The sequence below is a fragment of the Heterocephalus glaber genome, unplaced genomic scaffold (assembly GCF_053883595.1).
Source record: "Heterocephalus glaber isolate CG9 unplaced genomic scaffold, H.glaber_assembly_v1.0 deba00001428, whole genome shotgun sequence".
NCBI lineage: Eukaryota > Metazoa > Chordata > Mammalia > Rodentia > Bathyergidae > Heterocephalus > Heterocephalus glaber.
In genome coordinates, this window is record NW_028258293.1 from 28290833 (window position 1) to 28310279 (window position 19447).

Sequence of the window (19447 nt, forward strand, 5' to 3'; positions counted from 1 at the left end):
TATGGGTTTAATCCCCACTACTGAAAAAAAAAAAAAAAGGAATTTAAAAAGTACTCAATTTTTCAGACTATTCATTACATACCTTAACCAGTATCTTCCATAACAACACAGAATCAAGATTTAGTAGGTTCTAGACTTTAAAATCTTTGCCCTAAACAAGGCATGGTGGCACATGCCTGTAATCCCAGGCTAAAGAGGGAGGATCTGGGACTCTGAGGCCATTGTGGGCTACACATTGAGTTTAATGACAGCCTAGAATACACAGAAAGACCCTATCTCAAAAAACAAAACCAAAAATTAAAATATTTGCCCTAATTCAGAGGCTTAACATGTTAGCTTATCATAAATAACATCTACACACAAATACAGTCAATCTTTTTCTCACATTTCTATTTGGGTAAGAAAACTGATGCTCTAATCTGTCAAAACACTATTGTCAATGTGTAAACAAAAACCAAAATATATTATTTGTATATTCATTTATGAAGCTCTTTTACATGTGTCAAATCCTCACATCTTTCATAGGTAGATACATACTGTAGATACTGATGTGATTACCTGCACTTTACAGGGGGAAAAACCTGAGATTGAGAGCACTTAAACAAGTTATCCACATTAGATCACTATTAAGTGGCTGAACTAGGGTTCAAATCCAGGTCTTCTATGTCCAAAATAGTCCATACACAGGACCTGTCTTTCAAAAATAAGTTTCAGGTTATTCCTCCTCCAAGAATTCTTCCCTGAAAAAGGTTTTAATACCATCTTTCTATTACTTATTTATAGCCTCTACAACACATTGAACCATAATATGATTGTTTATATCTTATCTCACTTGTACCTGGGAGGTTCTAGAAGACAACAATCATATCTTACTCACCTGTATACATTATCAGAACCAACTTAACACACAGCTGACACCCACATAGATTAAATGAATGCATGTATAAATGATTATTTTTCCTTGCTACTAAGATTCTAATCAATAAAATATTTTTGAGAATTATAATTTAAATCAACTGTCAGAAACTTCTGAGGGCTTAATAGGGCAATCATAAAAACCTGTGTGTGTGCTGCTAAGGTCTAAACTCAGAGTCTCACAAGCTAGGCAAGCACTACCACTGAACCACGTTTCCAATCCCTCAATTTTTAAAAAATCTAGTCATTCCACAATCCAGACCAGTCATATAGTGCATGTAGCTTAAAAATATAAGTGCACAAGCAGAGTACTAACAAAATTTGGTTTGTAGCATCTATTTTACGTTACCTAGAAGTTAAAACTGACCCAGGGTGAATAAATGGGAAAAATGGAAGTAGAAAAAAGAACACTACACTGAATCAAAAACTATCATGATATCCGAGCTAATCCATTTACTAATGTGATTTTCATTTATTCCAAGTGAGAGTCCAGGATATGTCACAAAGCAAGTTCTTTCTGAATATCTACATGTGTACTATGTACAAAGCTCCAGTGATCCAGCTAAGAAATGAGAAGAAGGCAGAGTAGAGAAGAGACAACACAAGGGGCAGGGAACAAGGGATAATGGCCAAGACAGAAAAACCACTGTGAGCCAGATGTGGTGACATGGGTCTGTAATCCCAGAGCTCCAGAGGCTGATGAAGGAGGATCATGAGTTCAAGACCTCCTGGGCCAGCCTGTTCTCCAGAACAGAGCAAGATCCTTTCTCAGAAAGGGAAAGGAAGAAAGGAAGGAATAAAGGGAGGAAAAGAGGGATGAAATAAGGAAAGACCTGCCACTTCACTAAAACTCATCCTACTGACTGGTTGGCAAATTATAACTGCCCCAGCCTGAAACAACTGATTAACTTGACAACTAACGGATGCCTATTCTTCTATTCAAGGTCCCATGATGGGCTCTAAGAATACAAAGATTATCAGATACACTCCCTGCCCACATTGAGTGGAGAAAACCAACAAATTAGAAATGAATGGGTAATTAAAATCAGAGTTAGCCAGAGATGGGACCCCAATCCCAATTTAAGATAATCAAGAAAAGCTTTCTGGAAAAGATTAACCCCTAGGCTGTTTTAAAGGCTGAGAGAGAATAAACCAATTAAAAAGAGTAACAAAGCCAGGCATGGTTGCTCAAGCCTGTAATCCCAGCACTCTGGAGACTGAGCCAGGAGGATTGCCATGAGTTTGAGGCCAGCCTGAACTACACAGTGAGTTCAAGGTCAGGCTGAACTACACAGGGAGACCCTGTTGCAAAAAAATAAAAATAAAAAGCCAATAGATTAAGTGTAACAAAACAAGGCTGGGTGGGGACATAGCTCAGTGGTATGGCAAATGGCATGCCCAAGGCATTGGTTTCAATCACCAACACTGCAAGCCAAGAGGAAAAAAAAAAGAGTAACAGATGTCTAGACCAAGAAAAGAACATGTGCGAAGACAATGAGAGGCATGGCATATATGAAAAACCATAAACACAATATAATGCACATTTCAGCAGCACTAGAGATAAAATGTGCAAGCTGAGAGGAGAGACAATGAATGATGTTGAAGAGGAAGTTAGGGAGAGGATCCTGACCTGCCTTAGATACTGTAACAGGGAACATGGACCTCAACTCAAAGGTTTTAAGTCTTCCAGAAATTCATGCTAACTCCCATCCAGGAGACAATGTCCATACAATGACCTCTGACTGAAAGGCAGGCTTTCAGATTTCCTCGTTTACAGTTGGTTTTCCCCTTCATAATTCCACAGCCTCATTAAAACATATTGACAGAGCCATAAATCACTAAAAAAGGATAATATTACCACTAACACATGTTTGTGTGCATGGTACTGGGGGCTGAACCCAGGGCCTTGTGCTGAATTACACTCCCAGCCCATTGCTCTTTTTCTGAGAGAGCATCTTGCTAAGTCATTTCCTGCCTCAGCCTCCCAGGGGGCTGGGATTATAGGCATATACCACCACTTCCAGCTCAGAAAAATATTTTAAAACTCTTTCTTTTCTTCTCAGGTACAGTACTCTGAAGAAAATCAGATCCTCTCAGTAACAATTAATATAGTCAGAAAAAAAATTTTTTTTGTTTTGGTATTGGGGATTGAACTTGGGACCTTGCGCTTGTGAGGCAGGCAGTGGCACCACTGAGCTAAATCCCAGCCCTAGTCAGAAAAAAATTGTAAAGGAGTATTTCTCACATTTAGTGACATCTTTAATTGAAAAAAAGCTATAAACTTCAGTGAACTCTCCAGAATAATCCAATGTTTCAATCAGAAACCAGACCAAAATTTATGTGATATGAAAGCCAAGCATGGTGGCATACACTTGTGTCCCTAGCTATTAAAGAGGCTGTGGCAGAAGGATCATTTGAGCTCAGGAGTCTGTGCCCACTCTGGACAGCATAGTGAGAGCTTCTACCCAACCCCTGACACCAAAAAAAAAAAAAAAAAAAGCTGATAGAAATCCAAGCAAACAGCCTAAGTTGAGCTCTGCTGCCAAGTACTTTAAGTAAGCTACAACCAGAAAACACAGCACAAAAACCAAGAAATTCAGGGCCAGGGATTTAGCTCAGTGGCACCACACCTGCCTTGCAAGTGCAAGGTCCTGAGTTTGCAAAAAACCAAGAAATTCAGAGCCTTAAAAGTCAAATTATTACTACTTCACATACTGAACATCATAATAAATTCTGTATTTTCATTCTAGGATAATATGAATAATTTCTATCTTTTACTGAGAAATTAATATATGCCAAGTGATGTGGTAAATTCTTTATATGTATTACCTTAGTCCTCACAACTACCTAGGAATTATGCGCTATTATTATTGCCCTTCTCTTTTTAAAGATTATAACATGAAACACAGAAAAGTGCCCAAGGTCTCATAATGAGTTGGGGGTAAGCCAGAACAAAACAGATGTGTGATATATTCTAAAAGAGAACATTAATAACTAAGAAAAATTCATACTATCAGGTCTCTTAGATTCCTAAATATTGAAATTACTTAGTTTTACAGAGTTTATTATCAAGGTTGAACCTTTCCCCATAGCTACAAATGAAGACTGTTACACTTTGTAGCACCAATATACACAGTGGTTGAGAGTAATTAGGTTACATCTTTCTCTGTAAAATCTGGTTCACTCATCTGGCATTGACTCAATTATTCAACAAAATGTACTAAAGACCTGATGGATTCCAAGAATCAGGAACATATAAATAATCAGTGAGGCAATATGGTCCACAGGAAAGAGGACTCTAAGACTTTGGAGACAGAAAAGTCTAGGGATAAATTCCACCCTAGTCATTTACTGGCTCATAGGCCTCCATAGACTCCACATCTCTGGGCCAAAGTTTTCTCACATAGAAAATAATATAATTACAACCACCCTACAAGAAATATTTGAGATTCCAATAAGTTAACAGAGTCTACTGCAATGAATGTTAATTCCCCACCCCCAGAACTCAGGTGCTAGCAAAAAGGTAAGACAATGTTTAGCACTATGACTTTTCCAGCTTAACTCTTGCTCCATTCTCCTCTGCTCAACTGTAGTGAAAAACAAGATTACCTGGCAATGGTCAGGCATGGTATCACACTCCTATAGTCCCAGCACTCTGAGCAGCCTAGGCAGGAGGGTCACAAGTTCAAGCCTAGTCTGGGAAACTTAGCAACTTAGCGAGACCCTGTTTCAAAATTAATTCCTTAAAATGGGCTGAGGATATATCTCAGTGGGAAGGCCCTGGGTTTGATCCCCAGTACAGGAAAATAAAAATTACTTGGCTATAGCTTCATCTGTATCTTTTTCTACAGTAAATGCTCCAGGCTAAGACTAAGGGAAACCTAATAATACATAAACAGTGACTTGTTTTATTTTTGAGACAGGGTCTAGTTCAGGCTGGCCTTGAGCTCACTATGTACTCCAGGCTGGCCTCGAACTCACAGCGATCCTCCTGCCTCAGCCTCCCAAGTGTTGCGATTACTGGCATATGCTACCATGCTCGGCCCTAAACAGTAACTTTTATGATACCTCTGCACAATTTCTAAAGGGCACTTCACATTTTTCCTCACTATAAGGTGGAGAACATTAAGTACCAAGCCCAGTGATTTTCTAACATCCAAAAATTATAAAACTTCAATTCTAGGGCCGGGGATTTAGCTCAGTGGTTCCGGCGTCTGCCTCACAAGTGCAAGGTCCCAAGTTCGATAACCAGTACCAAAAAAAACCCTGTTCAATTCTGACGTTTGTTTTTTGGTTCTACCAAGTCTAAGAAAAAAACAACTGCATTTACACTGGCTTGCAAAACAGTATTTTCTGAAAAGGTTTAACATACCACCTGCTTCCCCAATAAGAAATAAGCCTGGTAATTATATGAAGTAAAAATAAATCAATTTGTACTGAATTAAGACATGACACCAAATTGTAATATTTACATTCTCCCTGCCCACACCAAGAAAAAAAAGGGCTAGTTTCACTAAGGAACATTCTGATGAAACTGCAGAAATTATTAATTTTATTAGATTTCAATCCTTTAAACATCATTTTAATGTTCTGTGTGATAAAATGACATGTGCACATAAACCATTTCTGCTACACATCAAAGTAAAGGAACTGTCTCAAGAAAAAGCACTAAAGCACTTGTGCAATTGAGCTGCAAGCTGAACTAGCTGCTTTTTCTCATAAAACACCATTTTTACTTGAAAGAACAACTGGCAGACAAACCGTAATTATTCAGACTTGGATGTTTGGCAGACATTTTCTCAAAAATGAACAATGTGAGACTGTCACTTCAAGGAAAACAACTGTCAGTATTTGTTGCCAATGATAAAATTTGAGCTTTCAAGCAAAAATTGTCTAAAGAGGAGGTGTTATTAACAAATGTGATTTTTTTATACTATACAATAGAATATGTCAACATTTAGATCTGCATAACTCAGTGTCACAGACTGAACTGTATCCCCATAAATTCTCATGCTGAAACCCTATTGCCCAATGTGACAGTACTTAGAGATGGGTATATTGGGAGATTTTAGTTTTACATTATTTATAATTAGGTTTAGATGACATCATAGAGGTTAATCATGATGAGATTAGGACCCCCTATTAAGAGACATCAGACAGGGGCACCCCATTTTCTGGTCCCTCTTCTGAGGGACCTAAATGAATCTCACAATGCTGAAAAAGCCATTCATATCTTATGAAAATTTATAAACAGACAAAAATAATTTATGGTATTAGAAGTCAGAATATTGGTTACCTATAGAATGGGAAGAAAGTTTTGCCAGCTACTCTTTGGACAGAGGACTCATATCTAGAATATATAAAGAACTCAAAAAAATTAGACCCCTCCCCCCAATAAAAGATCCAATCAAAAAATAGGCAACTGAAATGAAAAGATACTTCTCAGAAAAAGAACAAATGGCCAAAAAATACATGAAAAAGTGTTCAGCATCTTTGGCCATTTAAAGAAGCAACATTGAGATTCCACCATACTCCATTAAGAATAATCAAGTAATCAAGTAATCAAGAACTCAAAAAACAACAAATGAAAAAAAAATGCTGGCAAAGTTATGGGGAAAAAGGAACCCTTCTATACTGTTGGCGGGAATGTAAACTAGCACAACCACTATGGAAATCAGTATGGGACTGCTCAAAAAACTAAAACTAAAAATTCCATTTGATCCAGCTATAGTTCTCCTGGGTATCTTCCCAAAAGAGTTAAAGTCATTGGGCCAGGGATGTAGCTCAGCAACACATCACCTGCCTGGCAAGCACAAGGTCCTGAGTTCAATCCTCGGTACCAAAAAAAAAGTTAAAGTCATCATATTAGTGATACATGCATACCCACATTTATAACAATATAATTCACAACAGCTAAATTATGGAAGCAGTCTATATGCCCATCAACAGATTAATGAATAAAGAAAATGTGATATATATATATACATGTATATATACATGTATATGCACACACTCAGCCACAAAGGATAAAATTGAGTTATCTGTAGGAAAATGGATGGATCGTGAGATCATAATGCTAAGTGAAATAAATCAGACACCAAAAGTTAAAATATCACACTGGTTTCTCTTACATGAGAAACCCAAATTTGTAAAGAGTAAAATAAAGAAGAGATGTTTGGAAACAGAGAGGTAGACTTTTTTGGAGATGAGAAGGGGATTTGCAGAAAGGGGAGAAGGGGAGTAAAAATGATCAAGATGTGATATGTATATATACCAATTCCCCCAAAATGAATGTAATTATTATATATTACAAACATATACTAATAAAAATACATTTTTAGTGGGTATATTCAGCAGAGTATAGTGGTGCGTGCTTGTAATCCTAGCACTTGGGATTACAAATTTGAAGCCAGCCTGCAGTACATATGAAGACCCTGTATGAAAAAAAAAACAGAGGGGCTGGGGATTTAGCTCACTGGTTCTGTCACCTGCCTCGAAAGTACAAGGTCCTGACTTCGATCCCTGGTACCAAAAAAAAAAAAAGGGTATAGCCAGGCATGGTAGTACAACCCGTAATCCTAGCACTCTGGTAGGCTCAGGCAGAAGGACCATACCTTTGAGGCCAGCCTGGGCAACTCAACAAGACCCTGTCTCGTAAGAAATAAGTGCATAATCCCTAGGTTCAATTACCAGTATGAAAGAGAGAGAGAGAGAGAGAGAGAGAGAGAGAGAGAGAGGCAGACAGACAAGGGAAAAAGAAAGAAAGAAAGAAAGAAAGAAAGAAAGAAAGAAAGAAAGAAAGAAAGAAAGAAAGAAAGAGAGAGAGAAAGAGAGAGAGAGAAAGGAAAGAAAGAGAGAGAAAGAAAGAGAGAGAGAAAGGAAGGAAGGAAGGAAGGAAGGAAAACACTGTGTTCTAAAAGGACCTAGATAACCTCCTAAGTGTCAATAAGAGGAGGAGCTGTATTGGAGCTTTATGAACCATGATGTTCTTAAAGCATCTTCATATAGAAGTCAATGGTACATTTAATAAAATACTAAGCTTTTAGATAAACATAGTTTCACCCAAAACATGCACAGCTGTTTTCAACACTAAAGATATGCATACTTACCCAAGGAACATAATTTTTTTGAAATATCTACTTCCTTTAGTCTCTTTACTTGCTCTTCAGTATTCTACAATTTTTTTTTGTTTTGCAGGACTGAGGATTGAATCCAGGGAGCATGAAACTACATCCCCAGCTCTTTTCATTTTTTAAAATTTTGTGATAGGTTCTCATTAAGCTGTCCAGGCTGGCCTCAAACTTGCAATCCTCGTATCTTAGCCTCCTGAGTAGCTGGAATTACAAGCATGTGCCCCTCTCCTGGCAGTGCCATACATCATCATCAAAGTCCTTATTAATCCAGTTAAATTCTAAATCCCATTCTAAATAAAAACTCACATCTGGAAAAAAATTCTATCTTACTCCTCATTAGAATATCATATTACTAATTTTGCCATGGTCCTCACTAGGTTCAGTTCAAAATCTATTCACTCGCAGGCCGGGGATTTAGCTCAGTGGTTCCATCGCTTGCCTTGCAAGTGCAGGACCCAAGTTCGATCCCTGGTACCAAAAAAAAAAAAAATCTATTCACTCGCTACTTGCAAGCACACTCCAAGAGCAAGAATCAGGAAGATGCCCAAGATGACTAGGACACAGGCCCTGTCCAAGTGAAACAGTAAAGTAAACGAGTAGAACAAAAACAATTTTCCTAAAATCAGGCAAGTGTTGAGACAGAGGCAAGTACTGGATGTTCCTTGAGAACAATGTGGGGGTGCTTTGTTGTTTACTACAACGAAGGTTTTTGTTGCGAAAGGTTTCTTTGTTTTTTTGTGTTTGGGGGTTGTGCATGTGTGTGAGTGTGTGTGTGTGTTACTGAGGATAGAACCCAAGGCCTCATGCATGCTAGGCAAGTGCTTTGCCACTGAGCTACATCCCCAGCCCTTGTGAAAGGTTTCTTGAGGAAAATAATACACCTGACTGAAAAGGATGAAGAGGAGAAACAGCATGAACAAAAGTGTGAAATGCCAAGATACCCACAGAAACTACATACTGCTTGGTATCATCTGTGACAAGAAATCAAGCAGGACCATGTAGAAGCAGGTCATAGAAGGCCTAATATGTCATGTTAAGGACATATTCAATCCCAAATGAAAAGACTGAAACAGGGAGTGACACAGACTCATATACATACAAGTATATTGGGTAGATGTTCTGGCTGCTGGATAGAAGATAGGTTTGCAGGATGAAAGAGATATAGTTATCAATTAGAAGGCTACTCATTTGTCCAGATGAATGACCTGAACTAAGGTGGTAATAGTAGGATGAATGGAGAGCTTAAGTCCAGAAATATTTAGAAGCAGTTATGTTTGACTATGAGAGATAAGAGAGAAGACAAGACACAGATTCACACCTTGAATGATAATGATGGATGATATTTCCTTTAAGTTAGGACAAAAACACAGGGAGAGATAATTTTAACTTTTTGTGAGTGGAGATTGTGCAGAGAGGGAAGTCAGAAGATGTATACAAAGATAATGAGTTCTGTCTTAAACATACTGAATTTGAGGACTAGTGGAATGGTTATGTAGGTAGAAGATAGTGGCCAGTAACATCTGCAAGTCCGGCGCCCAAGAAAGAATTATAAAAATATAGATTTAAGAGTCATCAGCAAATGAGCAACACTACTCAGTAAAAAAATACAAAAAGTCCAGTGAAGCTGGATGAGGTAGCACATAGCTATACAGACTGAGGCAAGATGATTCAGGTTCATGCTCAGCTTGAGCAACATAGCAAGAACCCTGTCTCCAAATAAAAAAAGGACTGGGGGTATAGCTCAGTAGTAGTAAACCCCTGGATTCAATCTCCAGTAACTAACACACACACACACACACACACACACACACACACACACACACATGTATGTCCAGGAAGCCAGAGAACCAATCCTGAGGAATATATCATTTACTAAGGAGACAGAACAACAGATATCTCTTCTTAAGTATCAGCTATTTTCACAGCTTTAAAAACCTCTTCCTGCTAAAAAGCAATCCAAGAAGAGCAAAATCCATAAACTATGTTCAGTAGTACTGCTCATCTCCTAGACATAAGAAATAAGAAATTCACCAGGGAGAGAGTTTTTCATATTGACAGTATTGCAAGAATAGGAGCATGACTGTACACCATGACTAGAGACTAGTTTACAGTGGACCCTTAACTTATGAAGTTGACAGGTTCCCAAGAGCTGGTTGTAACTCAAGTTGGTTGTAAGTCAATACAGCTGAGATCTGGATGTTTACCTGGGTACAGGTTTTAGATAACAAGAGGCAGATGAATCTTCCATTAATCTAACCCAAGTTGTTCGTATGTCAGGCTGATCGTAACTTGAGGGTCCACTGTATTTGGTTTTACAGTAAGGACTTACTGAAAGGCCTTAAAGAGAGCTATGAACTAAGGTTTACCAGAAACAGGAGAGGAACAACACAGAAGACTCTATGTGATCATGAAATGAGTCATCCCTAACCTCTCATTCTATAGCACATACACGTATCCTTCGGGTCACACTTCAAGCATCAGTTCCTCTAAGCATCTCTCCTCCTTGTTCCCCAGGCAGATGAGCCCATGCTAAGCCACATCCTCACATGCTCCTTGCCCATACCTCCACTGTAGCATTTATTGCTACTATGCTACCATTATGTGTGACCTGTACCCTCCCCGCTAGACCATAAACTGCTCCAGCACTTCCTTACTGCCTGCAGTCTAATAACTATTCCACAGATTTCCTAAACCTGTCATGCATAAGACTAGTTCCTTGGCCTTGGAATATGTTGCAGTTACAGATTTATATTCTTTACTTAAGGTAATAATAAAGTAAATTTACACAGAAATCAGTAAGGAGATTCCTCAAAAAAAAACAAACAAAACCTGGAAATTCTATTTGACCCAGCTGTACCACTTCTGGGTATCTTTCCAGGTAAGATAAAGATATCATATTATAGTATACATTCATACCCATGTTTATAGCAGCACAACTCGCCTGTCAACAAATGGATGGATAAAGAAAATGTGGGTGTGTGTATATATATATATATATATATATATACACACACACACACACACACACATACATATACATATATATATATATATAAAATAGAGTACTACTCAACCATAAAGAAGGATAAATTTGAGTCATTTACAGGAAATTGGATGCACCTTGAGTCCATAATGCTAAGTAAAATAAATCAGAAACAGAAGGTTAAATATCACATTTTCTCTTATGTAAGAAACTCTAAGTATAATTTAAAGAGCAAAATAAAAGATGACAGGAAACAGACATTGTGAAGATGGAAAAAGAGATGTGGAGATGGGGATAGATGGGAAGAAGGGGAAAAGAGGAAGTAAAAAAGATCAAGATGTGAGATGAATGGATAGATAGATAGGTAGATAGATCAATGGATCCCACAGTGAATATATTCATTATGTATCATAAACATATACTAATAAAAAAATTCAGTGAGGGAAGATGTAGCCCAGGAAAATACTAAGTAACAAAAAATTACCCAGAAAGAAATTTTAGCTCTAAACAACTCACAATTACAAGTAAAATAAGAATATCAAAACAGTAATAGCTACTGTACTGAGTGCCAACTATGTATGTGCCAGGTATTGTTCCAGGTACACTGTCTTCTCATCTCATTTAATCCATACATTGTATAAACAATCCTCACTTTAATGTTGTCTCTGTAATAAATTATAGGCAGAATACTGAGGGAAATGGCTGTGTCTAAATAATAACCATATAGACTGCATTCTTCACTTCAATAAAGCCACCATTGTTTCATTTTTGGCTAGCCAGCACAATTAATGTGGAATTAGGTCCCATAAATTCACCACAAGAAATTTCTCTAGCACTTTCTCTCCCTGTATATACAACAACCTTTAAGTTTCAAGGGAGAAAATGTAAACTGATCTTTATGTACAGTATTCCCTCCTCCACTGGAGAAGAACTTTTCTTTTTTTGGTACCAGGGATTGAACTCGGGACCTTGCACTTGCAAAGCAGGTGCCAGAACCACTGAGCTAAATCCCTGGCCCTCTTTTTTTTTTTTTGGAGAAGACCTTTTCAAAGAGGACAAAACAAGTATTGGAAGCCTTTTACTCATGTGTAGAGTGCCCTGATTTCAGTATGGTAAACTAAGAGGGGAAGAAAAAGATCCTTTAAATAATCCTTTATAGTGTAAAAAGTATTTTCACATTTATTATCTCATTTAAACCCAAATATATATATCATTAAACTGAAGCTGCAACAGATTATTAATGAATTTGAATTTCAAATTTCTTAGAGAAAAAATTCTTGGCATAGGGCCGGGGATTTAGCCTAGTGGTTCTGGTGCCTGCCTCGCAGGCACAAGGTCCCGAGTTCAATCCCTGGTACCAAAAAACAAAATAAAAAATTAAAAAGGCTGGGAGGGCCAGGGATTTAGCTCAGTGGTGCCAGCGCCTGCCTGGCATGTGCAAGGTCCTGAGTTTGATCCCCGGTACTGGGGATGGGGGGGGAGACTGGGGATGTAGTTCAATGGGAAGGCCCCTGGTTCAATACCCCGTACCACAAGAAAGAAGGAAAAAAGGGAAGGATGGAGGGAAGGAGGAAAAGGAAAGGACAGGACAGGAAAGGAGAATTACTGGGGACTACAGACAATTTTTCTTCTTTTTACTTTTTTAAATTTCCAGTTCAATCATGTGCGTTTATTAATTTAATGGTGGAAGTCATAAAGCTCGTCTACAGTTTAAAAAATATATATATGGGGCTAGGGATTTAGCTCAATGGCACTGCACCTGCCTCGCAAGCACAAGGTCCCGAGTTCAATCCCTGGTACCACAAAAAAAAAGGAATCGGCCAGGCACGGTGGCACACACCTGTAATCTCACTATTGGGGAGGCTGAGGCAAGAGGATCACCACAAGTTCAAGGCCAGCGTGCGCTACATCGTGAGTTCATGGCCACCCTAAACTACAAAGCAAGACCCTGCGTTAAATAATTAAATAAATAAATAAGGGCCAGGTGTAGTGGTGCGCGCCTATAATCCTAGCAAGGAGAATCACTATGAGTTCAAGGCCAGCCTGGGCTCCACTGTCAGTTTAAAATTAGCTAGGACTACATAGTAAGACCCTGTCTCAAAAAAAAAGAATAAAACAAGTCACAGAATACTTACACTATAATTCTATTCACAAAAAGCTGTAAATGTAGGGCTAAGGATATGGCTCAGTGGCAGCATATTTGCCTAGCGTGAGCGAGGTCTTGGATTCAATCCCCAGCATCACAAAAACGGGACAAATGTATAAAAAATATTGTTTAGAGATATGCACATATTTAGTAAAAGTATAAAGAAAAGCAAGAGAATGGTTCACATAAAATTCAAGAAAGTGATTACCTCTGAGAGAGAAGGAAGGAGAAAAACTCAGTCAGGCATGGCCTCCCAAGATGCTTTAAAAGTACTAGAAATTTCCTTTTCATTAAGTCAAATAGCGAGTACACAGGTGTTCAACTTGTTATTTTTTTTTTGGTACCAGGGATCGAACTCAGGACCTTGCACTTACAAGCCAGGCGCGGTTCCACTGAGCTAAATCTCTCACCCCCAACTTGTTATTCTTACTCTGTGGATTCAGAACTTTTATACACATGATTTCATAATTTAATCATATATAAACAGGACTAAAGAATTAGAATTCTGGAGCTATAACCCAGATGCTTCCACTTATTGACTATGTAACCTTTTTTTTTTTTTAATTTGAGAAGCACTTTCACTGACTTAATATTTCCCTTTTTTTAGTAGTATCTATTTGCAATATATAATAAATATATTCACATTGGGAAATTGGTACAGGTACATATCACATTCTGATCCTTTTTACTTCCCTTCTCCTCTCCCTCCTCCCATCTCCATGGCTATGCAACCTTAAGTCATTTAACCTCTGACAGTAGAGTTTTTCTTGTTTTATATATGAGAAAGCTAACAGCTAACATGTGTTTAATACTTTACTTGTCATTTAAAGACTTGTTTAAAGCACTTGAACAACCAGGCAAGGTGGCATATCCTGTAATACCAAAACTGGGAGAGACAAGGCAGAAGGACTGCAAATTCAAGCCCCATCTGGACAATTTAATGACTTAGCAAGACCTTATCTCAGAATTAAAAAAAAAAAAATTCAAAGGGCTATGAATGTAGCTCAGTGTGAAGGTTCTAGGTTCAATCCTGGGAATAAGTAAATAAATAAATATGTCCTACAGTACAAACATGCAAAGTGAAGATAATATGTCATTGATACAAAATAAAAGTACTTCTTTAATAACTAACAGAAAGAAAATAACTAACAGAATATCATAATACTAAGAACTCATTGGTAGGGTATACAAGGCTATTCACCATTCTAACTTCATCTATTTCTCCAATAATAATGGCAGCTAGGGCCAGGGATTTAGCTCAGTGGTTCCAGTGCCTGCCTCCCAAACGCAAGGTCCTGAGTTCGATCCCCGATACCAAAAAATAATAATAATAATAATAATAATGGCAACTAATATTGTTTTAATGTGCATTATGTAACACACTGTGTTAAATGTTTTGTTGGATTATTTTATTTAATCCTCAAAACAACTCTATGAGATAGTTCTATTATCCCCACTTTACAGATGTGCTCATTGTGCCCAAGCTCACACAGCTCAGACACAGTAGTGGACAGACTTCAGGACACATACTCTTAACCACCAAATTCATTTCACCTCACTCCTTTCCCTATATTTAAGTTGTTTCTCCCATGACACTGAAAGTTCCTTGACAACTGCTTCTTGTTCATTTTCATTCCCTCTGGCACTTAGCAAACAATAAATAAATAGTGAGTAGATATTTCATATGTACAGTGTTTTCAGGATATAAAGTGATTTCAGGACATGAACTAATTTGCTCCCCTGGACAACTCTGTGAAGTATAAATGTTTTTTAATTTATTTTAACCATATTACAGTGAACAACCAAGGGCACTGAGAACATTCAATGTTGTACAATCACTACCACTAAGTATGAAAGATTTTTAATGACTTTGCTGAAATCATTTAGCCTTTAAGTGGTGGAACTGAGATTTGAAGCCAGATCCCTTGACTTGTAAATCCATGTGGCTCTTCATTCCACTGAGGCTTCTGTCTACCAGTACCTCCACCTGCTCTTCTCTTTTTCACCACTGTCTGGAGAATCAAATGAGGGAAAGATACTAAAACACCTCATACATATTACTCCTACACAGGTGACCCTAGCTGTAGGACACACACACACACACACACACACACACACACACACACACACACTTCTAGGCAGGGGCTTTCAGAAGCTAGGGCTTTAATATAAACATCCCACCTCAAAACCATGGCTGCAGATCCATAAAAGCAATGTCTGTACCCCAGAATAGTTATGAGGAGAAATGCTTGCATTAGTCAGATAATACTCTCACCAAGGCACAGATAACCGCTCAAACCTAATTTTTATTACAATAAAAAACTCCCACCCCCAAAAAACACTTTCTTTTTTTTTGGTACCAGGGATTGAACTCAGGTCCTTGCACTTGAGCAGCAGGTGGCGAAACCACTGAGCATTTAAATCCCTGGCCCAAAACACTTTCAATTCCAAGGATAAATCCAATCTTCCATAATTTTGTTTATTCTGGAATACAAAAAATAAGATTCTAAATGCATATTTTAATGTACTCAATGATGAAAGCCAAGGAAAATGGTTTTTTGAGCTGAACTCTTGAGGCTTTAACAAAAATAAAACGAATTATTTCAATTCTATTGATGCCAATTTTATCCTCTTTACATCTCTCATTTTTTCTGAGCTCTAATCATCAGCCACTTCATGTTTAACATATCATAGTTAATGCAATTAAGTTCACAAAATTGTTTCCCTGAAGCTGTTCTTCCATTTACACTCCTCTCTACTTTCCAACATAAGCATTCTGCCATAAGAATGTGCATCTCTCCAAGCTTCAAATCAAATCTGTGATGAATGGATGCAGACATTGTTTCTGTAGTTAATACAATGTGCCTACATCACATCCCCTAAAAAAATAAAAATGACTCTATATACTTCATTTATTCACATTTGACAGAATTCTGATCGCTTGAATTCCTTTAGGAGAAAATTCAATCTATAGAAATAGTCCAATTATTTTAAATCTTATCAAGCAATGTCAAAAGAGAATCAAATGAAAAACTCCATCAGGACCAAACCATCTCACAAATGAATATTTATGACATTTCCATATCTCCTGTCTTCTCTCTGTTTACATAAAGCAGTGGTGCCAAGACTCATCACAGGATTATTAGCCTGCAATATAACTTTGGGCCTAATTGCCTTGCAAACCAGGACACCAATAAATGGAGTCTTCAAGCAATCAATGGGAAGGGGGTGCCTAAGCTCTTTCTGCATACATGCACATTACCTGCCTAGAAAATAAGCCAACCCCATATTTTTCAATCTCATTCATCAGTTCTAAGGCAAAAAATGCACACTTAACAACCTCAAGCTCATCAAATCTATTTAAATTCCAAATTCCAGGACTAGTTTTAAATGCATCAGGGGAAGGAGGAAAGGAAGAGGCAGAAATAAGATACAGAAAGATACCTATTACGTTCCACTTTCATCTTCCCCCACCTTTGCGAGTGGATCCTCCCCAATTTTCTCTTTATGATATATAAATAATAGAACACATCCTCCCCTCCTTAATTCTACCTTCACTGAAGCCCTCCTCAACTTTACCCTTTGGGCTAACTTTACTTCTGATTAATACTAATATAAATAAAATAAACAAAAAGGTCAAACTGACAACTTAAGATGTCCTCTAGGAGAGTCTTTAATGTTTGTTCTGTCCCTGACAAGGTACCCTCTAACAACCTTGTGATTTTTGCCCCTCCCCCAACACAGCCACCAAAGCTGTCCATTTAAGTGTCCAGCCCCTAAAGCTCTTGTATCTCTAGGAAGGCATCCCAATCCTTCCCCTCCAGAATAATCCAACCCATTCCTTCCAGCGTCACTCACTGGCCCTCTCCATCCTTTCTGCCCCATTCATACCACCAACTCCAGGTCTCTCACACCTTAAATTTCCCTTCTGCCACCTCACCATCCACAACCACCTCTCCAGTTCATCACAGATGTTCATTCTCCAAAACTGCCTCTGCCACCTTGGCCAAGGGACATATTCTTCAAGATACCATCCCCCAACCTTGCTTACCACCTGCCACTATTTTTTCCTGAGTCTAGCCTAGCATCCTCCACACTGCAACCTGGAGCCACCAATTCCCCTCCAGTGATTCTAAGATCACCCTAAATCCTATGCCACTATACCCCACCCCCAATTTTAATTCTTGTCCTACCATTTAAGGCCTACCTTCCAATTTACCCAACTCCTGCCAGCTCACCATCACACTCCCCTCTCTGAAAGCCTCACCCCTACCGCTCCTATTCCAACATCCATCAGCCCACCCCAGGAAAACCCCAAATTTCACCTCTGCTCTATCCTAAACCCGGGCTAATTCCATAAATTTCCACAAATTCCACCATCCCCAGATGACAAACGCCTACTTTAAACTCAGGTCTCAACCTATGCAGAGCTCCTCATCCCCTGCTCCTACACCTCCATTACCCTGCCTCAGGTCTACCCCAGATTCCACCGTTCTGAATTAACATTCCCCAGGGTCCTATCCAACCGTTTACATCCCACTCTGCATAGAAATCATGCCCCTAGCCCCCACCCCGGCTCAGATCTCAACCTGTCAACTGCTCTGGGCCAACCCCAAATCACCACCCTCATTCAGTCCCCTCCCCCATTAAAGTCATCCACCCTAGTCTCATCTTTCACCTCGCCCCAAGATCATCCCAAATTCCACTCCATCCCATCCACCCCACGCCCCTGCCCCAAGTCCGGTCATTCCCCCATTAAAAGCCCCCCTCCCGCGATGTCCCCCCAATCTGCTTGAGTCGTACCCTCACCCCACCCCCAGCCCGCGCCTGGACGAGTCTCCCCAGCCAGCCCGCCGTTCCATCGCGACCTCAGCCCCTTCCCCTCCAGCCCCACTCTCCTTCACCCCAGCACCGACAGCCCAGGGTCTAGAAGAGCGGGCCGGGGATGGGGGGGGGGGGCTCCTCACCGGAGAACGGCTGCAAGCGAAAACGGCGGCGGTGGCGACTGAAGCAGCGATGCCCTTGTCTTCTCTGAAGGCTACAGTGGCGACGTTCTCGCCCCCTCGCCCGTGTCCAGTCGAGTGGCGGATGGCGCGCAAGGACAGAAGCCTCCTCCTCCTCAGCGACTCAGCTCTGAATCCTCTGCAGTAGCCGCCAAGGAGCCCGACGGGTGGGGGGAGGGGACGCTCCGCTGCGGGCGAGGGAGGAGGAGGAGGCGGAGGGCGAAGGCTGGGGACCGCTGAGAAGGGCGGGGGAGGAGGAGCCGGCGCAGCGTCGCGACACGTCCCTCAGCCTCTGCGGGCCAGGACCACAATACCCGGCATTCCCTGCTCTGGCCAGTTCGCGGCCTGCGCCTCCCGCCGCGCACCACACCCTCTCTGGTACAGACAATGGAACGGAACCGACCGTCCGCCGGCGGCTTTTGTAGACTCAGACACCACCTTTGAGAGAAGTCAGATCATTCTGCAGTCCCACCCCCAGGTGGCAAAGTTCGCAGTGTCTCCAACCTACAGATACCCTTCGCCACCCACTGGACTACATCTCCCAGCATGCTCCACAACTTTCACCCTCCTCCTTCCGTACCATTCTCAGACCCAGTACTACAGTTCCCAGGCTGTGTGGTCCCTATGAAATGCTGGGAGATGCAGTTCTTCGTTCTTCCTCCATGTTAAGAAAAAGTGAAAGAGGAAAAAGGAACGGAAGGAATACACCAGCCCATCGAGCAGAGGCCTAGATGGGCTAGATCACCTGTGATTCTGTATTCTTATTGCCATCTCCATTACACTGTCTCACGCCAAAACTAATGCAGCAGCTTCCTCACTGGTCTCCCTGCAAATTTGAGAACGATTCAGCAACTTGAACCCATGTGTAAAAAGGACATTTCTTTATATTTACACGTACAGCTCCATTACTTCTTAAGAATTTATCTTGAAAAGATAACAATTTAGAAAAAATGAATGCCCATGTTTGTTATATGAGGTTCTTGATTATTGGTGGAAATGTAAATATCCATCAATAATGGCTAATTATATTGTGATGCCTGCATACAATGCAGTACTAAACAGTCTTTAAAATGATGATAAAGACCTATTGACATGAAAAACTATTCACAATTTATTCTGGGAGGGAATTGATTACAGAACAAAGCATGTTTAGACAAACCATGTTTAGTACAATTTCTGTGAAGTTTGGGACAAAATAAGGATGGAGAAATTTTGGAAAAGAAATTTTCACTGATTATGGGCGGTCATATTCAAGTTATTTTTATTT

The 19447-nt window shown here is 39.7% G+C and overlaps 1 protein-coding gene across 2 annotated transcripts in view; it reads right to left on the reverse strand.

Moving 5' to 3' along the window:
- Nucleotides 1-18434, reverse strand: part of Fam168a (family with sequence similarity 168 member A) — a 178566-nt gene extending 160132 nt beyond the window's left edge. For both annotated transcript variants that reach the window (XM_004863267.4, XM_013064983.3), the window contains exon 1: nt 18145-18434. The gene's annotated coding sequence lies outside the window, so the exon portion shown is untranslated. The remainder of the gene's footprint in view (nt 1-18144) is intronic.
- Nucleotides 18435-19447: the final 1013 nt, after the last annotated feature.